Source organism: Triturus cristatus, chromosome 12 (assembly GCF_964204655.1).
Source record: "Triturus cristatus chromosome 12, aTriCri1.1, whole genome shotgun sequence".
NCBI classification, from domain to species: Eukaryota; Metazoa; Chordata; class Amphibia; order Caudata; family Salamandridae; genus Triturus; species Triturus cristatus.
The window spans coordinates 733,003,783-733,031,266 of NC_140595.1; the positions used below are offsets into that span (position 1 = coordinate 733,003,783).

Consider the following 27,484-nt stretch of genomic DNA (forward strand, 5'->3'; position numbering starts at 1 on the left):
TCGCAGCTCATCTGCGCAGATCAGGGGTTCCAGTCTTCCCCTATCTCGACGACTGGTTGTTGAAGGCGGGCTCGCCCCAGGCAGTCGTCTCCCACCTCCAGACTACGGCGGATCTCCTGCATTTGCTGGGATTTTCCATCAACGTGCCGAAGTCACACCTGAGTCCCTCTCAGAAGCTCCTCTTCATCGGAGCAGTTCTCGATTCGGCGCAGTTCCGGGTCTATCCACCGGAACAGCGGGTCCGGGATATACAGGCCCTGATTCCCATCTTTCGGCCTCTATCCTGGGTTTCGGTCAGGCTAGTGTTGCGGCTTCTGGGGCTGATGGCCTCCTGCATCCTACTAGTGCATCACGCCAGGCGGCGCATGCGGGCTCTGCAGTGGGACCTGAAGTTTCAGTGGGCCCAGCATCACGGCAACCTGTCCGACCATGTCTTGATCTCGGAGGGCACTGCACAACAGTTGCAGTGGTGGCTCACGGACCGCGATTGGGTCATGGGCAGGAGCCTCTCCCTTCCCCAACCGGAGCATGTCGTAGTGACGGATGCGTCCCTCCTGGGCTGGGGTGGCCATATGGGAGAGGCGGAGATCAGAGGCCTCTGGTCTCCGGCGGAGTCTCGTCTCCACATCAACCTGTTGCAGTTGAGAGCGATCCGACTTGCACTGAAAGCCTTCCTTCCCTCTGTCAGGGGCAGTGTCGTGCAGGTGTTCACGGACAACACCACCGCCATGTGGTATTGCAACAAACAGGGCGGGGTGGGGTCGTGGACCCTTTGTCAGGAGGCTCTGCGCCTCTGGACGTGGCTGGAACACCAGGGCGTCACCCTAGTGGTTCAACATCTGGCGGGCTCTCTGAACGCCAGAGCGGACGAACTCAGCTGCCGGTGCATGATGGATCACGAATGGCGTCTGAACTCCGAAGTGGCGCAAGGTCTCTTTCTGCAGTGGGGAGAGCCTTGGTTAGATCTATTCGCCACCGAAGAGAACGCGCAATGTCAGCAGTTCTGCGCGTTGGAATTTCCAAGGCGGCACTCGCTCGGCGACGCTTTTCGTCACGAGTGGAGTTGCGGTCTGTTGTACGCCTTTCCGCCTATACCACTTCTGCCCAGAGTGCTGAAGAAGATCAGGCACGACCGGGCCCAAGTCATCTTGGTGGCTCCGGATTGGGCACGAAGATACTGGTATCCCGAGCTACTCAGTATGTTGACCGATCCCCCGATACGTCTGCCCCTTCGGGAGGATCTTCTGTCGCAGCAGCAGGGGACGGTCCTCCACCCGAACCTGTCCAGCCTCCACCTCCATGCGTGGAGATTGAGCGGCGGCAGTTGATGCCATTTGACTTGCCTCCTGAAGTCTGTGATATCATTCTGGCAGCCAGGCGTCCCTCCACAAAGACGGTATACGCCTGCCGGTGGAACAAATTTGTGGCATGGTGCACAGCAAAGGCTGTGGATCCCCTTTCCGCCCCTCTTTCTGAGGTTCTTCTCTTTCTTCTTTCTCTGGCCCGGCAGGGCTCTGCCCTGGGCACCCTGAAAGGTTATCTTGCTGCCATCTCCGCCTTCTTGCGGCTTCCTGATCAGCCTTCTCTTTTCAAGTCCCCTGTGGTTACACGCTTGCTGAAAGGCATTACTCACACGTTCCCTCCTGTCCCTTTTGTAATGCCTCAGTGGGACTTGAATCTGGTCTTGACATTCCTGATGTGCGCTCCCTTCGAGCCTCTTCACAATTGTCCTCTTCGTCTTCTGACTCTTAAGACTGCTTTTCTGGTAGCCATCACCTCGGCTAGACGGGTGAGTGAGCTCCAGGCTTTATCTTCAAAGCCTCCTTTTCTGTCTGTTCATCCGGACAAGGTTGTCCTTCGGCCTCGTCCCTCCTTTCTTCCGAAAGTGGTGACTCCATTTCATCTTGGGCAGTCTGTCACCTTGCCCACCTTCTTTCCGCCTCCGCATCCTTCCAAAGAGGAAGAGAGGCTCCACCGTCTGGACCCAAAACGTGCACTCTCCTTTTATCTGGACCTCACAAAACAGTTCCGGGTGGACGACCAGCTTTTTGTTGGGTACGTGGGCGCTAAGAAGGGGAAAGCTGTGCACAAACGGACCATCTCTCGGTGGGTCGTTTTGTGTATCAAAATTTGCTATTCTTTGGCAAAAAAGGACCCTCCTGTTGGGCTGCGCGCCCATTCTACTCGGGCCACAGCGGCTACTACTGCTTTGGGACGGGGAGTCCCTTTGCAGGACATCTGTCAGGCGGCGACGTGGGCTTCGTTACACACGTTTGCCAGGCATTATTGCCTTGACAGCCAAGTCCGGAGGGATGGCTTCTTTGGCCGTTCTGTCCACCAGGACTTTCTGGTGTGATCTTGGTTCGCAGACCCACCACCGGGGATGGTATTGCTTGGGTATCTATTCTAAGGTGAGGAATCTAACTAACGTGTTTCTTTCAGATGAACAAGTTACTTACCTTCGGTAACATTAGTTAGTTAGATTCCTCACCGACCCACCCATCCTCCCCGTTCTGCGAACTGACATCTAGGGTTAAGGTTGTCCTTTTCAGGCCCCTAGATTTTATTTTTGGCACCAGTGTCGGTCTTTGCATGGCTCTGCGTTCCTGGCGCGGAAAGCTATGTACAAGAACTGACGTCAGCGCGCGAGGGCGGCGTCTAAGTACTCCGACGTCATTCCGGCGCACGACGCCGACGACGGACGCGGAGCCGCAGACGACGCCTAGCGACGCGCAAGGGGTATTGCTGACGAAAAATCTTCCGGATCCAGTCTGACGCCTGGGGATATTCTAAGGTGAGGAATCTAACTAACTAATGTTTCTTACAGATACATCGTTACCGAAGGTAAGTAACTTGTTCGTTAATCCCAAAAATAACTGTTATCATGCTTACCTCTATGGGCTGTTCCAGTACCTCCGAGAGAGTTTTACCAATTTGTTTCCAAAATTCTTCCAACTCTGCGCAGTCTCGGAACATATGAATATCATCCACTCTCTCTTCCCCACATTTAGGACACGTCTTTATCACACTGCTGTTGATTTTGGACAGTTTTTTGGGAGTCCAATATGATCTGTGTATCGTGAACAGATGATTCTTCTTCTAACCACTCGCCCAAAAATTTCCATCGAGGTTTGCCAGTACTGTGGGATATCCAGACTTGGAAAGGTTTTACCCCAAATTTCGTTTGGGATTTTATATTCTGTTTCACCTGATTTTATGAGGGCCCAGTACCAAAATGACACCTCCTTTTTGAAAGGATTTATAATTAACAGCTTCTGTTCAATGTCATAATCACCTTGCAGGTTTTCCCTGATATCTTTTATCCAACTATTGAGTTGGTAATATTTGAATCTTGCTAGTGAACCAGTTGAGTTTTTTTTCCAGAATCTCCCAGTCGATAATTTTGTTATTTTCTATTAGCTGTCCCCAATAGTTTATATTTCCTTTCCTCATAGGGGTCGCTAGACTGTCTTTTAGGCACTCAGGGGGAATAAGCCTCATCTAAGGCTAATACTACATATGGGCAGGCTCTACCAACATTGAATCCAAACATTTCCTTGAATTTATTGGTCTTGATCCTTATCTCGACTTGGTTAACTATTTGCAATCACTAGTTTATCTAGGAAAGTCCCCAGTTCCTGAAATATTTAATGTAAATTTAATTTACGCTGATTGCTGCATGCACAGACATGTGAAGTAATTGGCCTTCAATCCTTTTTACGGATCTTATAAACAATTTTTTTCTTAGGAGGTCTAAACTTGAATGTTGCCTGTAATTTTTTAGAATAGAACAGATAGTCTTTTGTGTGTACCAATGATCTATCTACGTACATCGTTGATGCCCAGTTTTGCATAACATTGAACAGATATACAAGTAGACTAGTAATCTAGTATAACTAGATTGTTTAACTTTTATATCATCAATATTTTTTCCTTAATACCCTGCACAAATCCACACTGTCACATAATATTTAATTTTAGTCAATACCCATTGACCAGCGTTATCTGCTATTAAATGTATCATTTTTGCCCCAGTGTTTTATCTGCAAAGAATGGCTACAACTTTCGAGCCGCACAACTGATTGGAGCACATCACAATTTTTGTCTACCATATAGGCTCTTGCATTTCATACTTGTGTGATAAGTCTTTTGTAAGATTGTAATATGCACCACCGTCCTTTGATCTCTTATTCTGAAGCCATTTACATTAATATTATTTTTTAAATTTTATAAGGTGCACAGCTACCAAATAGGTTTCCCGGCGCCGCTTGACAGGAAAAGAGGAAGGAGTTTAAAGTTAAACAACCAAGTTATTAAGTGGATACCTGCAATTTATTGGTTAAACAACCAGATTTTTAAGTGTTTACAAATATTGCTGAAGATAGTCTCCTTCCTGAGGGATGGAGGAAGGGAATTCCACAGATGAGGCCCCAGGTAAGAAAAGGACCAGCCGCCCATTCGTGACAGTATGATCTTAGGGACTGAGAACTTAGCCTGGGTGGAAGAGCGAAGAGAGCGTGATGGTATGTAAGGATTGACAATGGCTTTTAGGTATTGAGGGGCACTACCAGATTTAACTTTAAACATATAGCGCAGGGCTTTGAATTTCACACGATTCTCAACCCTGAGCCAATGAAGACCACAGAGAGAGCTTGAAACAGAGGCCATTCTAGGGATCCCACAGAGCAATCTGGCCGCAGAATTCTGAACCACTTGCAATCTGCGTATCACATCCTTATTGGCGCCTAAATACAGGATGTTGCTGTAGTCCAGTCTAGATGTAATAAGAGCCTGGACTACAGTTCTTTAAGTGGAATTAGGCAACATCCAAAGGATTTTTCTAAGCCATTTAAGGATAGCGAAGCAGGTACAGGCCACCTTTGCTGCTTGCTGCTTCATTGATAGTTGGTTGTCAATGATAACACCCAGATTGCGAACTTGGGTAGTGGGTTGAGGGAGAATACCACATTCAGTGTAAAAAGTGAAGGTCCTGGGTTGTCATTCTTTTATCTTTACATTCTGAATTTTCAATTACATTCTCTTCCTGTGAGATACTAAATTTGGTGACATGTGGATGAGGAACCTTAATGTTTGTGATTTACTGTCCTCCGCTATTGATTCTACCCTGGAGAATGCTCCCCTGGCATTTCTCTCTAATTAACCAGGTGACTTCAGCGCTTCCTCTGCCAGACGTCCTATACATACTACACATTTATTTACAAATATATACATCCTGCAGATAAAAATAGCTTCGACATTTTGAAATCCCATTTGACCCCTAGTGGCTGATCACCCCAATATTTACAATTTCCTCCACCTATACTGGATAGATTATCAAAATATAAGTGGGTTTCATTTTATATAAGGCAGGCCTATTGGCTTTGTCAAGGGATCACCACGTGACTATATAAGGCAAGCCTATGTATGACCAGCATATTAGCTTTGTCCAGGCACCACCATATCAATATATAAGGCACGCCTATTGGTTTGTCAAAGGATGACATGGATGACATCATAAGAATAATAACCACATGTTAGAGATTACCATCATAACATTGGAATCCGTTACCATGTTTAAATGCAGTCATTATTAATATAAGCATGGTAGTGTTTATTATTAATCCTAAAGTATTATTTTTAAAAAAGCATTGAAGATTAAAATAACGTGTTGGAGTATTTCATTAACACAGTCAGGCCGCTTGAAATGTAGCCAAAGGACATAGGTGTCCCCGTACTCCAGAGCACCACAGCAAAAGCTCAATTCTCAGAGTGCATTTAATACATGCTAAAACTCTCCTGTGGTCATATTTTTCATGTACATGGAGGCTTAGGACAACTTTTTAAATCATTTTGAAAGTGGGCTGCGGAACTGTGTGCAGCCCGAATAACACAGTAAGATAATGTTGGTGGTCCCTCTACTGTAGGAGCACTACAAGCGCCAAATAAATAATTAAATTAGCCCTCATAGGGCACCATGAGGCGCTCCCAGACTGGGACCTGTGCATATTTTATTAGCAGGTTTGCCTACTTTTTTTTCTTCAAGCAACTTTGCCTCATGTCTTTCTTTTTTCTTTTCTTTTTTTATAGCACCCCTAGCCTCTCATAATAATAGGCAGCGCGGTGAGCCCAATTCGCACTGCCCTGCCAGCTCATCCGCAGTCCTCCTTGCAGGAGCACCAGTGCTGTAGTTTTGGTGCTGGGCTTATCCAGTTAAAGGTGTAAGGAATGGCGGGGGGGGGGTCTATTTCAGTCTGGAGCACAGGGTCGCTCCACTTGCTCTGTGTCCCCAGGACAGTTGCTATTGTGGCGGGCCTTGGGAATAGCATTGTGAGGCCAAAATAGCCTCTAAACAAAGGGGTGCCATGCATGCCCATCCCCTATATGAAATATAAATATGGGTTTACACCAGCCCCCATGGGCTTTGCACTCCCTAAGGGAGATCTTGAAAGTGCAGCGGAGTCCCAAGCTTGCCCTTCTCTGCAGGCAAGTTAAAATGGGCAATCTTCCAAGGTTCATAACTCTGTCCCAGTTGGGCTGACATTCTTGAACTTGGGCTTTTTGGCCTTTTAAAGGGTAGCACTTTGCAGGGGCTGGTATTCATTTGCTCCCTGAGCTAACCTACTCTGTTTTGCTCTCCTTAGGCCCCATGGCCTCCTTGCCGTCTTGCAGGGCACCTGAGGGGCAGTGGAGTTCCAGTCTTCCCCCAAATGATCGTCAGGGGGTTACCAGGATTCCAGCCTACTGGCTCTGGAAAGACCATTCTGTTAGTCAGCTGTAGACAAAGTCCTTCATACATCATGGGCATCAGGTGGTTTTTCCTTCCAGCTGTCCATGGGTCTTTCCTTCTTGCCTTCCAAGTCCAGGTTCTTGTCAACTGTCGCCCTTTGTTCAGGGTCTTTTAAATGTGGGTGGAAAGTTCTAGATACCAGGCACCCCTGGCTAATCCTAGGATGCCACATCATTCCGCAATCCTTGTCCCAAACCTCCTGCACAGCAATCTGGGACAATCCAACATGACATTGTTATGCTTCCTATGTGAAGAGCCCCTCTGAGGGCCTCGGCTCCACCCCAAGCTGAATTCACTGCCAATTACCTTCCTATCAACTCTTCTTTGGGTAGCCCCTCCTGTTTTGGCTAAAAGGCCTGCACTTCCTATTGCATTGATTTGCATATGACTGGGTTCAAACTGGGGTGGCATGGTGAGCAAAAGAACAATGGATTTAACCCAGTTCTCTTGAATGCGGGTGAATGTTTTGATTTGCTCTGTATTCCGTCCATCTGTGCATTTTGCTTTCCTGCCCTAACTGCGCCGGGTATGCTCAGACGTGGGTCCCGGGCTCACTGTTTGACTGGATTCAAGCTAGCCTGGCTGATATGGGGTAATGTTCGGAAACCGGTCCCAGGATGCTTGTTTCCGGCCCAGGGAGGGCCTGGCTTGGCAGTTAGGGCTGGACTGTTCCCATGAGGCACAGGGTCAAGACTGATCTGCATATGGCTGGGTCCAAACTAGGGTGGCATGGTGACCAAAAGAACAAAGAATTTAACCCAGGTCTCTTGACTGGGGGTGAATGTTTGATTTGCTCTGCATTCCGTCTATCATCTGTTTTTCTTTTGCTGGAATCTGTTTATGAGCTGAGCTAGAGAAACTGACTGTTTTTGACCACTCATAAAATCTAGCAGCATGTTATTAGGACCTGCATTTTCAAACTCACCCTGAATGTTTTGCCCCAGTCTGACACCTTGCTGGACTGTGTAGACCTACGTGAGGCAAATCTGCACTTTAAGGCAGATTTCTCCCATTTATATAATACAGTGAAGCACTACAGATTTTCCAGTGAACCCTACTTGATGTATCTATGAATGCTACCCTATACATTAAGGCCAATCCAAGGCCAGCATCTACCCTGACGGGGTACCTTCCATGCCAAACTATCTGTGACCAATTACTGGGCTGCGCAGGACAATAGTCTCACAAGTGCAGTCCGCACACATGTAACCGGTTCACTGCCCCTTACACTAGCTGTGTTTTGGCTTCCTTGTCTTAAGAGGCAAACACTGGCAGTAAACATGATTTGTCCAATTACCATGAAATTACTGTATTTGAGACTTGGGTAGTGAGATTCACTCACAGTAAATGCAAAAAAATAGGTTGATAAAAAAGTGAAACGTGTGTGGACTAAATGGGTGGAAATCATTTTGGTACTGATTTTGTGCTTTGTGTGCAATTTCAGATGAAGTCTTTTCCACATCTTTCTTGGTTTCCTTCATTGTCGCCTCTAACACTTGTTTTTGTGTTAAGGTAATCTAACTTCTCGAATATTGAGCTTGCTTCTTGAATCCGTTTCATTGTTTACCGAAGTCGAATCTATTTTTTATTTCCACTGTTAAGCTCAAAAGCATTTCTTCTACTGACCTTGTGGCCAAATTATATTTGGGGTGTCATTTCCATTATTCCTACTGCAGGTGTCCTCTGATGTAGTTTCTGAGATGGTTCCACTTGGGATTACCTTTAAATCAAATATATGATAGAAGTCTGTTTTTTGCCTAATTCCAAATTTTCTGCTAAGGACAGGACATCATATGTATTTGTTATTGATATTTCAGGGATGGTTCGAAACCCTCCTTTAACTCCCTCCGTAAATGTTCAATTTTTGACCCATCTGTGCAGAAACTGCGAGTTTTGTTATCTGAGTGCCCCTTCGTTGTTTTCCACCTAAAATGCAATCCGTACTATCCCCTAATCATCATGGGCCACTGTAATGCTCTAATTACTTTAATTTACAAGTCTCCATTTCACTATTTGGAAAGCTATTTTCAGCTACCACTCGGAGTGGAAAAAAACAATCTGAGCAAAGTTGTTGTCTTTCTCATTTTGTGATGAAATCATGTATGTTTTTCATTGTGCTGACTTTTTGCTGTATACTTCAAACTTGAGAAGTTTTTACATGTCACGTCTGAAGTTGCCCCTTTTGTTAAATTGGGTCCTTGTTATTTCAATAAATCGGTGTACATCGTTATCTGAAAGAAACACGTTAGTTAGATTCCTCACCTAAGAATATCCCCAGGCGTCAGACTGGATCCGGAAGATTTTTGTAGCAATACCCCTTGCGCGTCGCTAGGCGTAGTCTACGGCTCCGCGTCCGTCGTTGGCGTCGTGCGCCGGAATGACGTCGTCGGAGTACTTAGACGCCGCCCTCGCGCGCTGACGTCAGTTCTTCTTTTTTTCGCGCCAGTAAGCGCCGTTCCGGGAGAGCTACCACTTTCGTCAATTTTTGACTAACTTTTTCGACTCTTTTTGGTCACTTCTCGACTCTGGTGCCGGTAGGATGCCTGGTTTCAAGGCCTGCGACGACTGTCACCGACTGATGTCGGTGACCGATCATCACCGCCGGTGCCTGTACTGCTTGGGCCTCGACCACGACGCAGAGTCGTGCTCCGATTGTATGGCCCTGACCTCGAAAGCTAGGCGGGAGCGGTCCCGCAAGCTTCTCGAGCTTCGCCACTCAGCTCCGCGCCCCTCTCGATCCCGGTCCAGGAGGAGGTCCAAGGATCGGTCGCGGAGCCGCACTCGACATCGTCGCTCGTCTGGCTCGAAGTCTTCGGGTAAGTCGAAGCGCTCTAAGAAGTCCAAGAGGCGACACCGCTCTTCGGACTCCACTCGCCGGTCGCGCGACTTGGCCGAGGGTCAGGGTGGTTTCACCCCCGCGGCTCCGCTGGAGCCGCAGGCGCCGCGCAAATCCCCATACCCGCCGGTCCCTGGGATTGACGTGACGCCGACGGAGGTCAGTGCCTTCCTCTCGGCCATGAGGAGCCTGGCCCCGCCGTCGACGCCCGCTGCCGCGCCTTCGGCCCCGCGGACTCGACTGGGCGACCTTGCGTGCCGGCGGCTCCGGCGCCGTTGGAGGCTCCGGCCCAGACGCCGCAGGTCCCCGAGGGGCCCGAGCCTGGGCCCCCGTCGACGCCGGTCGACCTCGTCACGCCTCCTCCGCCGGCGCTTGACACCGGTACCACCCCTGACGCCGACTCCGGTCGACGTCGATCCCCGGTTCAGCCCCTGTCTGGTCCCGACGCCGATGCAGCGCCGCCCGACGCCGCATCTGACGCCGCTAGAGACACATATTGTCTATCGACCGGCTCCGATCATTCCTCCTGTTTACCAGGAATCGGATGACGGGGGCGACTGGGAGGGGTCTGAGGACCCTATGACCCTTCAAGGGCAACTTTCTCAGGACTGGGCAGATGAACTGGGGGAGGCCAGTGGTTTGGATACCTCACCGGACACTGCATTCATCTCCTCCGACTGTGGCTTCGGAGGAGGGTGCAGCTTTTTCTGTGGTGCTGCGCAAGGCGGCCGCGGCCCTTGGGCTTGAGCTGCCTGCCGTGGCTGTGAGGACTAACATCCTCACTGAGGTTCTTCAGTCTGCCGCATGCTCCACTGAGCCTCTGCTGCAATTCAATGAGGCCCTCACTGACGTTCTGCAGGGCACCTGGTCCAAGCCCTCCACAGTCCCTCCTGTGGATAGGAACGTTGCCAGGCGCCACCGCCCTGCTCCGGGCGACCCCAGTTTTCTGCCCCAACACCCCACCCCCGAGAGTCTGGTTATCCAGGCCTCTACCTCCCAATCCTCCTTCCCGTCTGCTCCTCCGGACCGGGATTCCAAGAGACTGGAACAGTTCGGTAAAGCTGTTCTCCTCGCTCAGTTTGGTCCTGCGGTCTTTAAACACCGCCTGTCTCTTGGACCGTTATTCCCACTCTCTGTGGGATACGGTGGAGGATGTGCTGCCACTGTGCCCAGAGGAGGCCCGGGCACGGCTTTCCTCGGCTCTGGCCGATGGGAGAGATGCAGCGCGCCATGCCATTCGATGTGGACTCGACACTACGGACTCGCTGGGTAGGGCGATTTCTACCACTGTGGCGCTTCGACGTCACGCCTGGCTGCGGTCCACGTTCTTTTCAGGGGATGTCCAGAGCACACTCATGGACATGCCTTTTGATGGCGCTCGCCTTTTTGGTGAGAAAGCGGACAGTGCGCTGGCTCGCTTCAAGGACTCCCGGGCTACGGCCAAGTCCATGGGCCTCTCGGCCCCGCGGCCACAAACTTCCGCTTTTCACTCCTTTCGTGGCCAAGGAAGGGGCACCTCCTCACGTCCGCCTAGCCACCGGCTGCAGAACCAGCCTGCACGCGGTCGCGGATGTGGTTTCCGCCGAGGCGGTACTGGAGGACAACGAGGTCAGTCCACATCCACCCCGGCAGCATCCGCCTCAAAGCCTTCCTAGTCCGAGCTTTCAGGCCCATTCCTCGCCAGTGGGAGGCCGGGTTCGCCATCACCTGCTCCACTGGCGTACCATTACTTCGGACAGGTGGGTGCTGCAAATCGTCCGAAGGGGCTACTCTCTCTCCTTCGAGACGACCCCTCCAGCCATGCCACCGCAGCACCACCGTATCTCGGAGGATCATTTGAATCTTCTGCAATAGGAAGTTTCGGCCCTCTTGGCCAAAGAGGCCGTCGAGCGCGTTCCGAGCAAAGAAGTAGGTCGTGGTTGTTATTCCCACTACTTTCTGGTTCCCAAGAAGGGCAAAGGGGGCCTACGCCCTATCTTGGACCTCAGGAACGTCAATGCCTTCCTCCGGAAGGAACGGTTCAAAATGTTGACTTTGGCTCAGGTTCTAGCTGCCCTAGACCCTGAAGACTGGATGGTAGCGTTGGACTTGCAGGACGCATATTTCCATATCCCCGTCCTGCCTGCCCACCGGCGTTACCTGCGGTTCACGGTGGGTCAGGAGCACTTTCAGTTCACCGTGCTCCCCTTCGGCCTTACCAGTGCCCCTCGGGTGTTCATGAAAGTGATGGCGGTGGTCGCAGCTCATCTGCGCAGATCAGGGGTTCCAGTCTTCCCCTATCTCGACGACTGGTTGTTGAAGGCGGGCTCGCCCCAGACAGTCGTCTCCCACCTCCAGACTACGGCGGATCTCCTGCATTTGCTGGGGTTTTCCATCAATGTGCCGAAGTCACACCTGAGCCCCTCTCAGAAGCTCCTCTTCATCGGAGCGGTTCTCGATTCGGCGCAGTTCCGGGTCCATCCACCGGAACAGCGGGTCTGGGATATACAGGCCCTGCTTCCCATCTTTCGGCCTCTATCCTGGGTTTCGGTCAGGCTAGTGTTGCGGCTTCTGGGGCTGATGGCCTCTTGCATCCTACTAGTGCATCACGCCAGGCGGCGCATGCGGGCTCTGCAGTGGGACCTGAAGTTTCAGTGGGCCCAGCATAACGGCAACCTGTCCGACCATGTCTTGATCTCGGAGGGCACTGCACAGCAGTTGCAGTGGTGGCTCACGGACCGCGATTGGGTCACGGGCAAGAGCCTCTCCCTACCCCTACCGGAGCATGTCGTAGTGACGGATGTGTCCCTCCTGGGATGGGGTGGCCATATGGGAGAGGCGGAGATCAGAGGCCTCTGGTCTCCGGCGGAGTCTCGCCTCCACATCAACTAGTTGGAGCTGAGAGCGATCCGACTTGCACTGAAAGCCTTCCTTCCCTCTGTCCGGGGAAGTGTCGTGCAGGTGTTCACGGACAACACCACCGCCATGTGGTATTGCAACAAACAGGGCGGGGTGGGGTCATGGACCCTTTGTCAGGAGGCTCTGCGCCTCTGGACATGGCTGGAACACCAGGGCATCACCCTGGTGGTTCAACATCTGGCGGGCTCTCTGAACGCCAGAGCAGACGAACTCAGCCGCCGGTGCATGATGGATCACGAATGGCGTCTGAACTCCGAGGTGGCGCAAGGTCTCTTTCAGCAGTGGGGAGATCTTTGGTTAGATCTATTCGCCACCGACGAGAACGCGCAATGTCAGCAGTTCTGCGCGTTGGAATTTCCAAGGCGGCACTCGCTAGGCGACGCTTTTCGTCGTGAGTGGAGTTGCGGTCTGTTGTACGCCTTTCCGCCTATACCACTTCTGCCCAGAGTGCTGAAGAAGATCAGGCGCGACCGGGCCCAAGTCATCTTGGTGGCTCCGGATTGGGCACGAAGGTACTGGTATCCTGAGCTACTCAGTATGTTGACCGATCCTCCGATACGTCTGCTCCTTCGGGAGGATCTTCTGTTGCAGCAGCAGGGGACGGTCCTCCACCCGAACCTGTCCAGCCTCCGCCTCCATGCGTGGAGATTGAGCGGCGGCAGTTGATGCCATTTGACTTGCCTCCTGAAGTCTGTGATATCATTCTGGCAGTCAGGCGTCCCTCCACAAAGACGGTATACGCCTGCCGGTGGAACAAATTTGTGGCATGGTGCACAGCAAAGGCTGTGGATCCCCTTTCCGCCCCTCTTTCTGAGGTTCTCCTCTTTCTTCTTTCTTTGGCCCGGCAGGGCTCTGCCCTGGGCACCTTGAAAGGTTATCTTGCTGCCATCTCTGCCTTCTTACGGCTTCCTGATCAGCCCTCTCTTTTCAAGTCCCCTGTAGTGTCACGCTTTCTTAAAGGCATTACTCACACGTTCCCTCCTGTCCCTTTCGTAATGCCTCAGTGGGACTTGAATCTTGTCTTAACATTTCTGATGTGCGCTCCCTTTGAGCCTCTTCACAATTGTCCTCTTCGTCTTCTCACTCTTAAGACTGCTTTCCTGATAGCCATCACCTCGGCTAGACGGGTGAGTGAGCTCCAGTCTCTGTCGTCCAAGCCTCCTTTTCTATCTGTTCATCCGGACAAGGTTGTCCTTCGGCATCGCCCTTCCTGTCTACCGAAAGTGGTGACCCCCTTTCATCTTGGGCAATCTGTCACCTTGCCCACCTTCTTTCCGCCTCCGCATCCTTCCAAAGAGGAAGAGCGGCTCCACCGTCTGGACCCAAAACGTGCGCTCTACTTTTATTTGGACCGCACGAAACAGTTCCGGGTGGACGACCAGCTTTTCGTTGGTTACGTGGGTGCTAAGAAGGGAAAAGCTGTGCACAAACGGACCATCTCCCGGTGGGTCGTTTTGTGTATAAAAATCTGTTATTACTTGGCAAAAGAGGACCCTCCTGTTGGGCTGCGAGCCCATTCTACTCGGGCCATGGCGGCTACTACTGCTTTGGGACGGGGAGTCCCTTTGCAGGACATCTGTCAGGCGGTGACGTGGGCTTCACTGCAGACGTTTGCCAGGCACTATTGCCTAGACAGCCAAGTCGCAGTCCCCCGAGTGATCCAGGCCTGGATCTCTGTCGGTGCCGGTCGACCTCGTCACGCCTCCTCCGCCGAAGCCGACCCCGGTTCCACCACCGGCATCGTCCCCGGATGATGTTGTTCCCCTGTTTACCCCCATTCCGGACCCGACGTCGGCTCGGCGTCGACCGATGCCGGCGCTGCTGGATGAGCAAGTCATCTACCGTCTGGCTCCGTCCCTTCCTCCTGTGTATCAGGACTCGGATGACGGGGGTGACTGGGAGGGATATGAGGATCCTCCGGCCAGACAGGCCTATCTTTCTCAGGACTAGGCAGACGAACTGGGGGATGCCAGTGGTCTGGACACCTCCCCGGACGCTGGTTTCATCTCTCCTCCGACTGTGGCGTCGGAGAAAGGTGCAGCTTTTTCAGTGGTGCTGCGCAAGGCGGCCGAAGCCCTTGGGCTCGACTTGCCTGCTGTGGCCGTGAGGACTAACGTCCTCACTGAGGTACTTCAACCGACAGCAAGCTCCACAGAGCCTCTGCTGCAGTTTAATGAGGCCCTCGTCGACGTTTTCCAGGGCACTTGGTCCAAGCCCTCCACAGTACCTCCTGTGGATCGGAACGTAGCCCGGCGCCACCGCCCTGCTCCAGTCGACCCCAGTTTCCTGTCCCAACACCCCAACCCGAGAGCCTGGTTATCCAGGCCTCCACTTCCCAATCCTCCTTCCCGTCCGCTCCTCCGGACAGGGAATCGAAGAGGTTGGAACAGTTCGGGAAGAAACTGTTCTCGTCCCTGAGCCTGGGGCTGCTGTCTTTGAACACCGCTTGCATCTTGGACTGTTACTCCCACTCTCTGTGGGATGCGGTGGAGGACGTGCTGCCCCTGTGTCCGGAGGAGGCCCGGACACGTCTCTCCCAAGCACTTGCTAACGGGCGAGATGCAGCACGACAGGCCATACGGTGTGGACTTAACACCACGGACTCGCTGGGTAGGGCAATTTCCACCACGGTGGCGCTTCGGCGTCACGCCTGGCTGAGGTCCACATCATTTTCGGGGGATGTCCAGAGTTCCCTCATGGACATGCCCTTTGATGCCACTCGCCTTTTTGGTGAGAAGGCAGAAAGTGCGCTGGCTCTTTTCAAGGACTCCCGGGCCACGGCCAAGTCCTTTGGTCTTTCGGCCCGCGGCCGCAAACTTCCGCCTTTCGTCCCTTTCGTGGCCAAGGAAGGGGCGCCTCCTCACGTCCGCCCAGCCACCGGCCGCAGAACCAACCTGCACGCAGACGTGGATTCCGCCTAGGCGGTACTGGAAGTCAACGTGCCGGTCAGTCCACATCCACCCCGGCAGCATCTGCCTCAAAGCATTCCTAGTCCGAGCTTTCAGGCCCATTCAACGCCAGTGGGCGGCAGAGTTCGCCATCACCTGCTCCACTAGCGCTCCATCACGTCGGACAGGTGGGTGCTGCAAAGCGTCCGAAGGTGCTACTCCCTCCCCTTCGAGACGACCCCTCCAGCCATGCCACCGCTGAACCACCGTATGTCGGGGGATCACTTACATCTTCTACGAGAGGAAGTTTCGGCCCTATTGGCCAAAGAGGCCGTCGAACGCGTTCCTGGGCCGGAAGTAGGTTGTGGTTGCTATTCCCACTACTTTCTGGTTCCCAAGAAGGGCAAAGGGGGCCTACGCCTGATCTTGGATCTCAGGAGTGTCAACGCCTTCCTCCGGAAGGACCGTTTCAAGATGCTCACCTTAGCTCAGGTTCTGGCTGCCCTAGACCCTGGAGCTGGATGGTAGCGTTGGACTTGCAGGACGCTTATTTCCACATCCCCGTCCTGCCGGCCCACCGGCGTTACCTGCGGTTCACGGTGGGTCAGGAGCACTTTCAGTTCACCGTGCTCCCCTTCGGCCTCACCAGTGCCCCTCGGGTGTTCACGAAAGTGATGGCAGTGGTCGCAGCTCATATGCGCAGATCAGGGGTCCCAGTCTTCCCCTATCTCGACGACTGGCTGTTGAAGGCGGTCTCGCCCCAGCAAGTAGTCTCCCACCTCCAGACTACGGCCGACCTCTTGCACTCGCTGGGGTTCTCCATCAATGTGCCGAAGTCACACCTGAGTCCCTCCCAAAAGCTCCTTTTCATTGGGGCGGTTCTCGATTCGGCGCAGTTCCGGGTTTATCCGCCGGAACAGCGAGTCCGGGACATTCAGGCCTTGATTTCCATCTTCCGGCCTCTGTCCTGGGTTTCGGTCAGGTTGGTGCTGCGGCTTCTGGGGCTGATGGCCTCCTGCATCCAGGTGGCGAATGCGGGCTCTGCAGTGGGACCTGAAGTTTCAGAGGGCCCAGCATCGAGGCAACCTGTCCGACCACGTCTTGATCTCGGAGGGCACTGCGAACCAGCTGCAGTGGTGGCTCACGAATGGCGATTGGGTCAGCGGCAGATCCCTCTCCCTACCCCAACCGGAGCATGTCGTAGTGACGGATGCGTCCCTCCTGGGATGGGGGGGCCACATGGGAGAGGCGGAGATCAGAGGACTCTGGTCTCCGGCGGAGACTCGGCTCCATATCAACCTCTTGGAGCTGAGGGCGATCTGACTTGCACTAAAAGCCTTCCTTCCCTCTGTCCGGGGAAGTGTCGTGCAGGTGTTCACGGACAACACCACCGCCATGTGGTATTGCAACAAACAGGGCGGGGTGGGGTCCTGGACCCTTTGTCAGGAGGCTCTGCGCCTCTGGACATGGCTGGAACATCAGGGCATCACCCGGGTGGTTCAACATCTAGCGGGCTCTCTGAACGCCAGAGCAGACGAACTCAGCTGCCGGTGCATGGTGGATCACGAATGGCGTCTGAACTCTGACGTGGCGCAAGGTCTCTTTCTGCAGTGGGAAGAGCCTTGGTTAGATCTATTCGCCACCGAAGAGAACGCGCAATGTCAGCAGTTCTGCGCGTTGGAATTTCCAAGGCGGCACTCGCTCGGAGACGCTTTTCGTCGCCAGTGGAGTTGCAGTCTGTTGTACTCCTGTTTGCCTATACCACTTCTGCCCAGAGTGCTGAAGAGGATCAGGCGCGACGGGGCCCAAGTCATCTTGGTGGCTCCGGATTGGGCACGAAGGTCCTGTATCCCGAGCTACTCAGTATGTCCATCGATCCCCCGATACGACTGCCTCTTCAGGAGGACCTTCTGTCGCAGCAGCAGGGAACGGTCCTACACCCGAACCTGTCCAGCCTCCACCTCCATGCGTGGAGATTGAGCGGCGACAGTTGATGCTATTTGACTTGCCTCCTGAAGTCTGTGATGTCATTCTGGCAGCCAGGCGTCCCTCCAGAAAGAAGGTATACGCCTGCCGGTGGAACAAATTTGTGGCATGGTGCACAGCAAAGGCTGTGGATCCCCTTTCCGCCCCTCTTTCTGAGGTTCTACTCTTTCTTCTTTCTTTGGCCCAGCAGGGCTTTGCTCTGGGCACCTTGAAGGGTTATGTTGCTGCAATCTCAGCTTTCTTAAGGCTTCCTGATCAGCCTTCTCTTTTCAAGTCCCCTGTTGTCTCCTGTTTTCTGAAGGGCATTACTAATATGTTCCCTCCTGTCCCCTTCGTAAGGCCTCAGTGGGATTTGAACCTTGTTCTCACTTTTCTGATGTGCGCTCCCTTTGAGCCCCTTCACAACTGTCCACTTAGTCTACTGACTCTGAAAACTGCTTTCCTGGTGGCTATCCCCTCCGCTAGGCGGGTGAGTGAGCTCCAGGCTCTGTCAGCTAAGCCTTCCTTCCTTTCGGTTCATCCGCATAAGGTTGTCCTCCGGACACGTCCTTCTTTCCTTCCTAAAGTCGTGACTCCCTTTCACATCGGGCAATCTGTCACGTTGCCCACCTTCTTTCCGCCTCCGCATCCTTCAAAAGATGAAGAGAGGCTCCACCGTCTGGACCCAAAACGTGCGCTGTCCTTTTATTTGGACCGCACAAAACAGTTCCGGGTGGACGACCAACTTTTTGTTGGATATGTAGGTGCTAAGAAGGGTAAAGCTGTGCACAAGCGGACCATCTCGCGATGGGTCGTGTTGTGTATTAAGATCTGCTATTCCTTGGCGAAAAAGGTCCCTCCTGTTGGGCTGAGAGCCCAGTCCACTCGGGCCACAGCGGCGACAACTGCCCTGGGACGGGGAGTCCGCTTGCAGGACATCTGTCAGGCGGCAACGTGGGCTTCACTGCACATGTTTTCCAAGCACTTTTGCCTGGACAGCCAAGTCCGGAGAGATGGCCACTTTGGCCGTTCTGTTCTCCAGGACTTTCAGGTGTGATCTTGGTTCGCAGACCCACCACCGGGGTTGGTATTGCTGGGGAATCTATTCTAAGGTGAGGAATCTAACTAACGTGTTTCTTTCAGATGAACAAGTAACTTACCTTCGGTAACGATGTATCTGTAAGAAACATTAGTTAGTTAGATTCCTCACCGACCCACCCAGCCTCCCCGTTCTGCGAACCGACATCTAGGGTTAAGGTTTTCCCTTTCAGGGCCCTAGATTTTTTGGCACCAGTGTCGGTCTCTTGCATGGCTCAGCGTCCCTGGCGCAGAAAGCTATGTATAAGAACTGACGTCAGCGCGCGAGGGCGGCGTCTAAGTACTCCGACGTCATTCCGGCGCATGACGCCGACGACGGACGCGGAGCAGCACACGACGCCTACCGATGCGCAAGGGGTATTGCTTGAAAAATCTTTCCGGATCCAGCCTGACGCCTGGGGATATTCTAAGGTGAGGAATCTAACTAACTAATGTTTCTTACAGATACATCGTTACCGAAGGTAAGTAACTTGTTCTTCAGGTAGTGTTCCCTTGCTGCTTAATTTACTTGGTTAGTGACCTGAAAGGGTTGTAAACAAAGATTCCCCATTTCCGTGCCAAGGGACCTTTTATCCACTCTAAACGAAGTGTGATAAGCCAAGTATTTTATTTGTATTTTTGGATACTATGACTTGTGCTTGCAACCTGGATTCAACTGTTGCTGTAAACTGTCCCCTCCTCATCTCAATCTTGCTCCTTTAATGTGTTAGGAGGCTGATCAAAGCATTGAATTGATATTGGCATTTCCACTGCACTATCTATTGCACAACTCCAGCAGACCACTTAAATATAGTGGGTTGTTCTGTCCCTAACATAACACCAAAGGAAAACAGCAGAAGGGATCTGTCTCATTTCTTGCTGATTGTAAAAGTTTATATAGTGGTTTAAGATCTTCAGTGAATGACAGACGTCACTTGAGGGAATAGTCCAAAACTTCTTCCTACTGAATCCAAGTTTTCATGTTATGTTATGTTATGTTATACGGGGTTTTGTTAAGCGCTCAGCTACTCAAGCAGAGTGTCCTGGCGCTGTCAGACCCGAAACCACAGAACTCTAACAGGGGGAAGGGAGCTTATTGGCTAAATAGCCAAGTTTTGAGCTCTTTTCTAAAGGACAGCAAGCTCTCACTCTTCCTTAAAGAAAGTGGGAGGGCATTCCAAGCCCGGGGCGCAAGGTACTTGAAGGAACGTCCACCAATACGGGCGCGCCTGATTGCTGGAACCGTGGTGAGAGATAGAGACACCGAACGCAAGGCTCTGGCTGGTCTATGGAGGGTGATCCTCTTCCTAAGGTAGCGGGGGCCCATGCCTTGGAGGGTTTTAAAAGCAAGGGTGAGCGTTTTGAATTCAATGCGCCTCTGGATAGGCAGCCAGTGAAGGGTTTGCAGCAGGCCGGTGGCATGGGCGCGATGACCAAGACCAAAGATCGCCCGAGTGGCCGAGTTTTGAACAATCTGCAGGCGCGAGAGGAGAGACTTCAGGAGGCCCAGATAAAGGACATTGGCATAATCTAGCCTGGATCCTATTAGGGCCTGCACTGTCGTTTTCCTATGGGCGATGGGGAGAAGGGGAAGAAATTTTCTAAGTGATTTCAAAGCCCCAAAACACTGACCAACAAGACTCATAATTTGTGGTTTAAGAGTGAGAGGGATGTCCATCTTAACCCCGAGATTTTTTGCCACCAGTGTTGCATTAGAGGGGGGAGACATATCCATCGGCCACCAGGATTTCCAACAAGTATCTGGAGGACAGCCAAAAAAGAGAACCTCGGATTTATCCGAGTTACATTTGAGTTGATTCTCTTGAAACCAATTAAAAACTGCCTCCAGGCAGCCTTTAATGAGATCACCATCAAAGTCCATATCTTTCCCGCAAGAGAAAAGGAGCTGGGTGTCATCAGCATATGAGACAATCTGGGCACCAAAAGACTCAGCAAGTGCCGCCAGAGGGGAGATATAGGTATTAAAAAGAGTTGGGCTCAGGATTGATCCCTGAGGGACACCCACATCCATAGGCGGCACTACCGCGGAGTGCGGGGGTGCCCAGACTGTTTGTTGGCGGTTGGTCAGAAAGGACGAAAACCAGTTGAACACCGTTCCTCCAATACCGATCTCCTCAAGGCGCGCCAGAAGGCGGCCATGAGGGACGGTGTCGAATGCCGCCGAGAGATCAAGCAATATCAGCATTGCCTTCCCCCCTGAGTCCAGAACTTCCTTAATAGCCTCAGTCACCTCCAACAGGGCCGTCTCCGTGCTCATATTAGTACGGAAGCCGGACTGAGTGTGGTGCAGAATACCATGGGACTCGACGAAGTGCGAGAGGACAGACTGAACGTGCTTTTCCGCCACTTTTGCCAAGGCTGGGAGCAAGGAGATGGGTCGATAGTTGGCATGAATAGTGTGATCCAAGGAAGGCTTCTTCAGGAGTGGAACGACCATCGCTCGTTTCCAGATGGACGGTACTGTCCCTGTTTCTAAGGAGCGATTTATGATGGGGTTAACCATCGGGTTGAGCACATGGGCAACTTTAGCCAGCAGCTTAGCGGGGCAGGGGTCCAGAGGAGAGCCCGATCTCATTTTTAAGAGAATTTCAAGAGAGGCATGAAGTTGGATAGGAGGGAAGCTCGTCAGGCTGGGTTGACCCTGCTCAGGCACCTCAGACGGGGTTTTAGGACAGGACAGTCCTCCCGGATCGAGAGAGGTAAAAGTTGCCTGAATACTCCTGATTTTGTTGGAGAAGAAGCTGGCTAATTGAGAGACCCACGTCTCCGAAAAGGAACATTTGAGGGAGCTGGCAGCAGGAGAGGTGAATTCTTTCACAATAGCAAAGATTTCTTTGCTAGTATTCGCCGCTTCTTCAATCCTTTGGGTGAAGTACGGCTTTTTGGCTACATAAATTTCTTTATGATAGGCCTTAATACAGGACCTATAAGCCTCCTTTAGTGGATCTAAATAATTAACACGCCAAGCTCTCTCGGCCTTCTTACAGAGCCTTCTACTGGCATTGAGAGCATGCGTGAACCAGGGGGCAGAGGCACGTGAAGATTTCTTGAGGGAACGCTTAGGCGGGGCTAAGTCCTCCAAGCACTGCGCTAGCCATGTTTGAAAACGAGAGAGGTCCAGTTCTAAGTCCCCAGTAAGAGAACAGGGGTGAGACAGCCTATATTGCTCAATCATTTCTGGTGTGACTAGATGAAAGGGTCGTGACAGCCGGGTCTGACAGCCGACAGGTCTACCAGTTACAGCGGACTTGGACTGAATCTTAAAAGTTAGTAGAGAATGGTCCGACCATAAGACGGGAAGAGGGGGTGCAACAGAGATGGAAGAGGTAGAAAAAATCTGATCCAACGTGTGCCCTCTATCGTGGGTCGGCGATATCACGTAGGGTAAAAGGCCCAGAGGCGCAGTGGTATCTAGTATTTTGATAGTGTCCGCGGCATCCAAATTATCAAAATGCACGTTAAAATCGCCCAAAAGGATAAAATGTTTAAATTGAATACTCAAGGTTGATATTATAGTGTCAAGCTCTTCGCTAAAAGATCCCAAGGGGCCTGGAGGTCTATATATCAGCAGACCGGCACAGGATTGAGCAGGTGAAAAAGAAAGGCAAAAACCCAAGGCTTCTACCCCGTGAATTTCATTAGTGGGAATAATGGAGCATTCATACCGTCTGTCTATCAGCAGTGCTACTCCCCCACCCTTTCTATTCATCCTGTCTATTGAACACTTTTATGGGCATTTACCATTTTAAGATATCAACCCTGCACTGTGGAGGAAGTCTAATGTTAAGTCTAATAATCCTCGTTTTCTTGGTCAGGGTTTTGAGCTGTTGGGAATCCCCCAAGAACCTTTTGGTAATGAAGCCAGTTGTAGCCTTGGGAGTCTTGTTAAATTTCAGTTAGTCGACTGTTGCCATTGTGACAGCATCACAGTGTTTCTTCTGCACATGGGATATAATTAATAAGAGCTCAGTCAATGTTTTCCTTCTTTTTTTGGGAGACAAAAGGGGTTAATGTGCACATGACCTAACATCATTTTAACCATCTAGAGCTTATCACTCTTGTAATCTCTTCTAACGTTTAAAGTATCAGAGATGGATAAAGATAATCTGACTTTTAAATAGCAGTGCACAACAACGTATGTGGATGGCTTTCTGAGAAGTGACCAAGATGGCCACACTTTGTAGTTGGTGAACTGAACTAACAGAGGTCCAGTATGAAATTTTATCTACAGCTATGATTTCTTGTAGAATTATAAAACCATGCCCACTAATCAGTGAGAAATACTGTTAATATTTAAAAAAAATTCTGTAAGCCCTCTTTTGGACCTACATGTCTTTTCTGTGCTCAAGGACAGCATTTTCCCTAAAAACATCTTCAGCATGCTGTTGAGTGGTTAAAGTCCCTACATTCTTCTGTCGTCGTTTCTGCGCACATGGACTCGAGATTGCTCTTTCCTCAGGTCTTCCCACCACTGATTGTAGGATCATGGGGAGAGTTCTTAACTTTTCTAATATTTTAGAGCAATACATTTAAAGAGCATTAGCTGAAGCCTGTGCTACTGGACTAGAGCATTTTGGACTCCTTTTATTGTCTAAATATGTTGATATACCCATTACTTCCTAGCTTTCACCACTCCTTTCTGTAGAGACTGCATCATCTTTACCAATTTGTAGCTTAAACGTTTCAAGGTCCATGATGATTAGGGTAGTAGAGCCATTCAACTTTCCACAATGAAGATTCCCTATTAGCAGTTGAAAACACTCAGGACAAAGGAAACCAAGACATATTCCTTCTTCCAGTCTCTTGCTTGTGTACTTTGGTGCTAGTTAACTGTTGCAAAAGGACATGGTAATCAACTGGTTGTCTTGTATTGTAGTTTCAATTGTATGTGACTGGTATCATATTTTTACCCTTTGTACTCCCACCATGCATACACCTAATATACCAATTTCACTTAACTTTTTCCCTCAGAAGTCTTTTTTTTTTTTCCTTTTGTGGAGAGCCTTGTGCGACTGCCGTCTTCCTGTATACAGTGGCTCCACAGACATCATGGATAGATTTTGGACAGCAGCATGTTTCGGTTCTTGGTAGTAAAGGAGCTGTAATGCATCAAGAAACCCCACAGTGACTACTTCCCTGTCTGATACCCCACACCCACCTTCTCTTGACATTCAGTTTCTCACATCTTAAAGCGATGTGACAGCTGTTGGATGTCGTGCAAGAGATTGAGGGACAGGTAAAGGTGTTACCTGATCAGAACTTCAGGAAAAGATCTCCTCTTCTCTCCCACTGTTGATAACTGTACATTTTCCTCTTCCTTAGCCCCTCAAAGAAATCTGCCACACTGCTGTCTAGGTTCTTCCTCTGTTCCTGACCATTAATCCAGACGATGCGTTGAGGCATTCTATGTTTCATGATATTGGGCAAGATTCATCGTCACAGTCTTTCATCTCTAAGCGTGACTCCTGGCTCCTGAGTATGTACAGAATGTGCTCCTAAACCAGATGTCTGAAGGAAGTGAAGCATCTCTCTACCAGATTGTCTTTTTGAAGAGGGTATATGTCTGGTATGTAGGGAAAGATGTGAACAGAGACGTTAGCAGGAGCAAAATATACACCGTTGCTTTCTTTACCTGGTTAGTCATGACCTTCAGTGTGCCTCTTTTAAAGTACATTTGTCTGCAAATACAGTTTCATGCAGATATCTTTCTGAATAAGAATTGTTCACAGGTCTAGTAATTAAAGAGTTCCCAGAATGTCTCAGAAATGTATTTTCTTCTGTTGGAGAGCTTAGCCCCATGAGCTTAATATTGTTCCATCTGGATAAATGCACCTCCTTTTTGAGACTGCACAAAGCTGACCTCCAATATCTGCCATGAAAGGTGCCTTTTAATGGCTATTACTTCAGCTAGGATTGTATCTGTATCAACAAACCTTACATAGTGTTTCATAATAATAAGGTTTTCCTTGGGAAAAATCCCTCTTGGGGCGCTGGATGTTGGAATAGTAAATGTAAATGTATGTGTCTTGTAAAGCGCACTGCTGCCCTGAGGCGTCCTGGCGCTGTAGACCGCTGGGGAATCCGTCCTGGCTATCCCTGTGAGATGGTCCCTCCTGGGTATCTCCAAGGTGAAACCAGGCATCCCCGGCGAATGTGGGGGGCCGTTGTGGAGCTGAGGCAAGCTAATGCCCAGAGTCGCCGAGTGTGATCCCCGGTTAGAGTTGGCACCGAAGCGAGAATTATCAAGTCTGCTGGCCCTGGTCCAAGTATAATTTACTATTCCAACTCCAGTCTATGCAGACAGTAGGGAAGGTGTTGGATTTTAAATCCAACACCCTCTCCCCCCTCCGCAAGTCGTCGTTAGGACTTGCAGGGTAATAGTATGCGTTGTATCAACATGCGGGGTGACGGTTTCGTGGTGAAGGTTGTAACCCGTTTCCTCTGAGTAAACCAAAGAAACATTCAACTAGCTGCTGAAAGGCCACATTGGCCTCATTTGTTGAAGAATGTTTCTCTTCCAGATATCCACAAAGTGGTTCCTTGACGATCATTGCATACCTTTGCCAAATATTATTGCATTGACTCCAGGTAAGATACCTAGTTGGGAACGATGCTTTGAGTAATCTGTTTAATTCCATCTTTGATTTTCCAGATTTTATGCTTGAGTTGGGAAAGCTGCTTAATCTGTTAAAAATGTTATGAATATTTGAAGCATTACCATAAGAGAAAAGGAAAGGTTAGCTACCAGTAATGAATGCTATTTTTGCATCATTGGATCTTCATTAATAGGCATAAATGTTAGAATCATTCCCTGCTGTGGATGTAGATTCCGTAACACTTCATATCAATATATTTGTCCATATTTTTATAGAGTGTTTACAAATTCCCATATTTCCATATGATATGTGGTACCCTTCAGGAGTTTAATACACCATAAAGAAAAGGCAGCCGACCAGAGGTTGCCACACCTACCCCAATGTCGAACAAAGCTGGTATCCACAACTCCATTGAGTGCGAATCAGAGCGTTGTTGCCGAGTCAGTGGGCGAGGCATTGGAGCTCCCAGCTCAGCGCTGGAGCCCAGAGCTCGCAGCTCGTCGCTGGGCGCACGGAGGTTGACTTGGCCCGCAGTCTGGGACAGCGGAACAGAGACGGATACCATAGAATATTGTGGAGTATTGTGGGATTCGTGGTGGCATACGCTGCAGATAGCCACGAGGGAAACCAAGGCTAGGTGACTCACCGGATGCAGAAACAGTCTTGGAGAGCCGCTGAGCCCTGCATCAACGAGTGGAGGTGTTGTTTTCAGAGATTAAGGCAACCAAGCGCCTTCAGGTCGAGGACGCGAGTGATCAGTTGTGCAGGTGGGGTGACAAGGCTAGTGCCTCAGTTCCTCCCATATGCGCGGAGGCGGTTGGTGCTAGGCCGGTGTGGCTTGCACAACGGAGAGGACCACCTCACCCCTCTCCTGCACTCCTGAAGTCTGTGCTTTGTTCGGCTGGATTTCCTGTTCGGGTGAGCTGGAGAAGCAAAAGTGAAGCTGAGCTGAGAGCCGCAGGTGCAGTCTCAACCCCCTAGCTTCGACAGCAAGTCCTGGCACTGGCAAAGGAAGGTAGGCGCCGCCAAAATATGCAGTGGAAAGGAGGATCAGCATCAGTGCAGCAGTTCTGAAGGTGACCGTGAGCCGCTGTGAGTTAATGGGCATTGGCGTTGTTGTGGTTCCTCCACAGTGAAGACAAAAGTCCGAAGGTATCAGCCGACCCAGCCAGCAGAAGCAGTCTGTAAAAACTGAGTAGAGCTATCGATAGCGGGAGGCATGGTAAGGTGCCCTAGCTCAATGGCATTAGTTGCCGCTTGCAGAGGGAGCAGCCCTGCTAGGTCTGGGTGTAGCTTGCGGTAGGCCGATTGTGCTCCTGTTCAGGTCCTCTCTCTTTTTCTTGCTCCCTCAACCTCACCGATTTCCTTAACCTGCGAGGCGGATATTTGGCCATACAGTGACAAACATAGGAAGGGCAGCCAAAGGTTCCAGAACATAAATTCTTCATCATTGGTCCCTACTAGCTCTAGGCTTGCTCTCCTTCTGCCTCCTGCACAGAGCTAAAGAGCTAAGGGTTTAAACGTTGTGTTGTGCAGTGTGACACTGCGCTTCAGCTGCCACTGAAAATCAGAGAAAATACATATATAGAAGTAACTAGCTTGAACTTTTGTCAATCTTATTCTGACGAAGAGATCGGAAGCGGAAGTTGAAGTCTCGTCCCAAGCGAGTGAGCGGAGGCCGCATTCAGGCGGGCAAGCAAGCCTGAGTGAGATGACCTCAACAAAATTACACTCAGGGCATGTGATTGCTTCGTCACCAAAACAATCCCATAAAATAAAGAGATCGCACAGCAGTACGAGACAACTACAGCAACTTCGTTTTAAATCCCATCCAGTTATCACCGGTTTCTCTGAATAGGTTTAAGATGGACTCTATGCCTGCTGTTGCACCTGTCCGGGGGGACATTTGTAAGGGACCAAGCCAGGTTGGTGGTCTCGAAGAACCATTGGGAGATGATCCTAGTATGGGCGAGAGGGCGACGATATGTAAAAAAACGAGGTCTGGGGATGATTTCACACTCCCAGTTATCGACATTGAAGCTCAAATAGGGGTTTGGGGAAAGATCTCCCCATCATACTCATAAGGATGATCACCCAATGAGCAGATCTAATGAAAAGAACTCTTTTATTTTAAATTCTTCTCCCAGGCGTCTCTTTGCCCCCTAGATATTGTAGCTCAAGTAATTTGGTTGGTTCTTCTTCGGAATCTGCTTATAATGTATTCTTGCCTTGTACACAGCCAAAGATTGGAAACGATGGGGATGGTGTCCCTCGGAATATCTTTTTTTGTGTTAAAGAAATATTATATTCCATATTGTCCTTATTAGAGAAATCTTTTCTAAGTTCTGATCATATACTGGAAATTATGTTTGTTTTTTGAAGTCCAGATGGTAAATAGGTTTGGCACCATTACACC

The 27,484-nt window shown here is 50.6% G+C and overlaps 1 protein-coding gene across 1 annotated transcript in view; it reads left to right on the forward strand.

Annotated features, from left to right (window-relative positions):
- Positions 1-27,484, forward strand: part of STAG3 (STAG3 cohesin complex component) — a 1,816,020-nt gene that overhangs the window by 1,091,746 nt on the left and 696,790 nt on the right. The window lies entirely within an intron of this gene.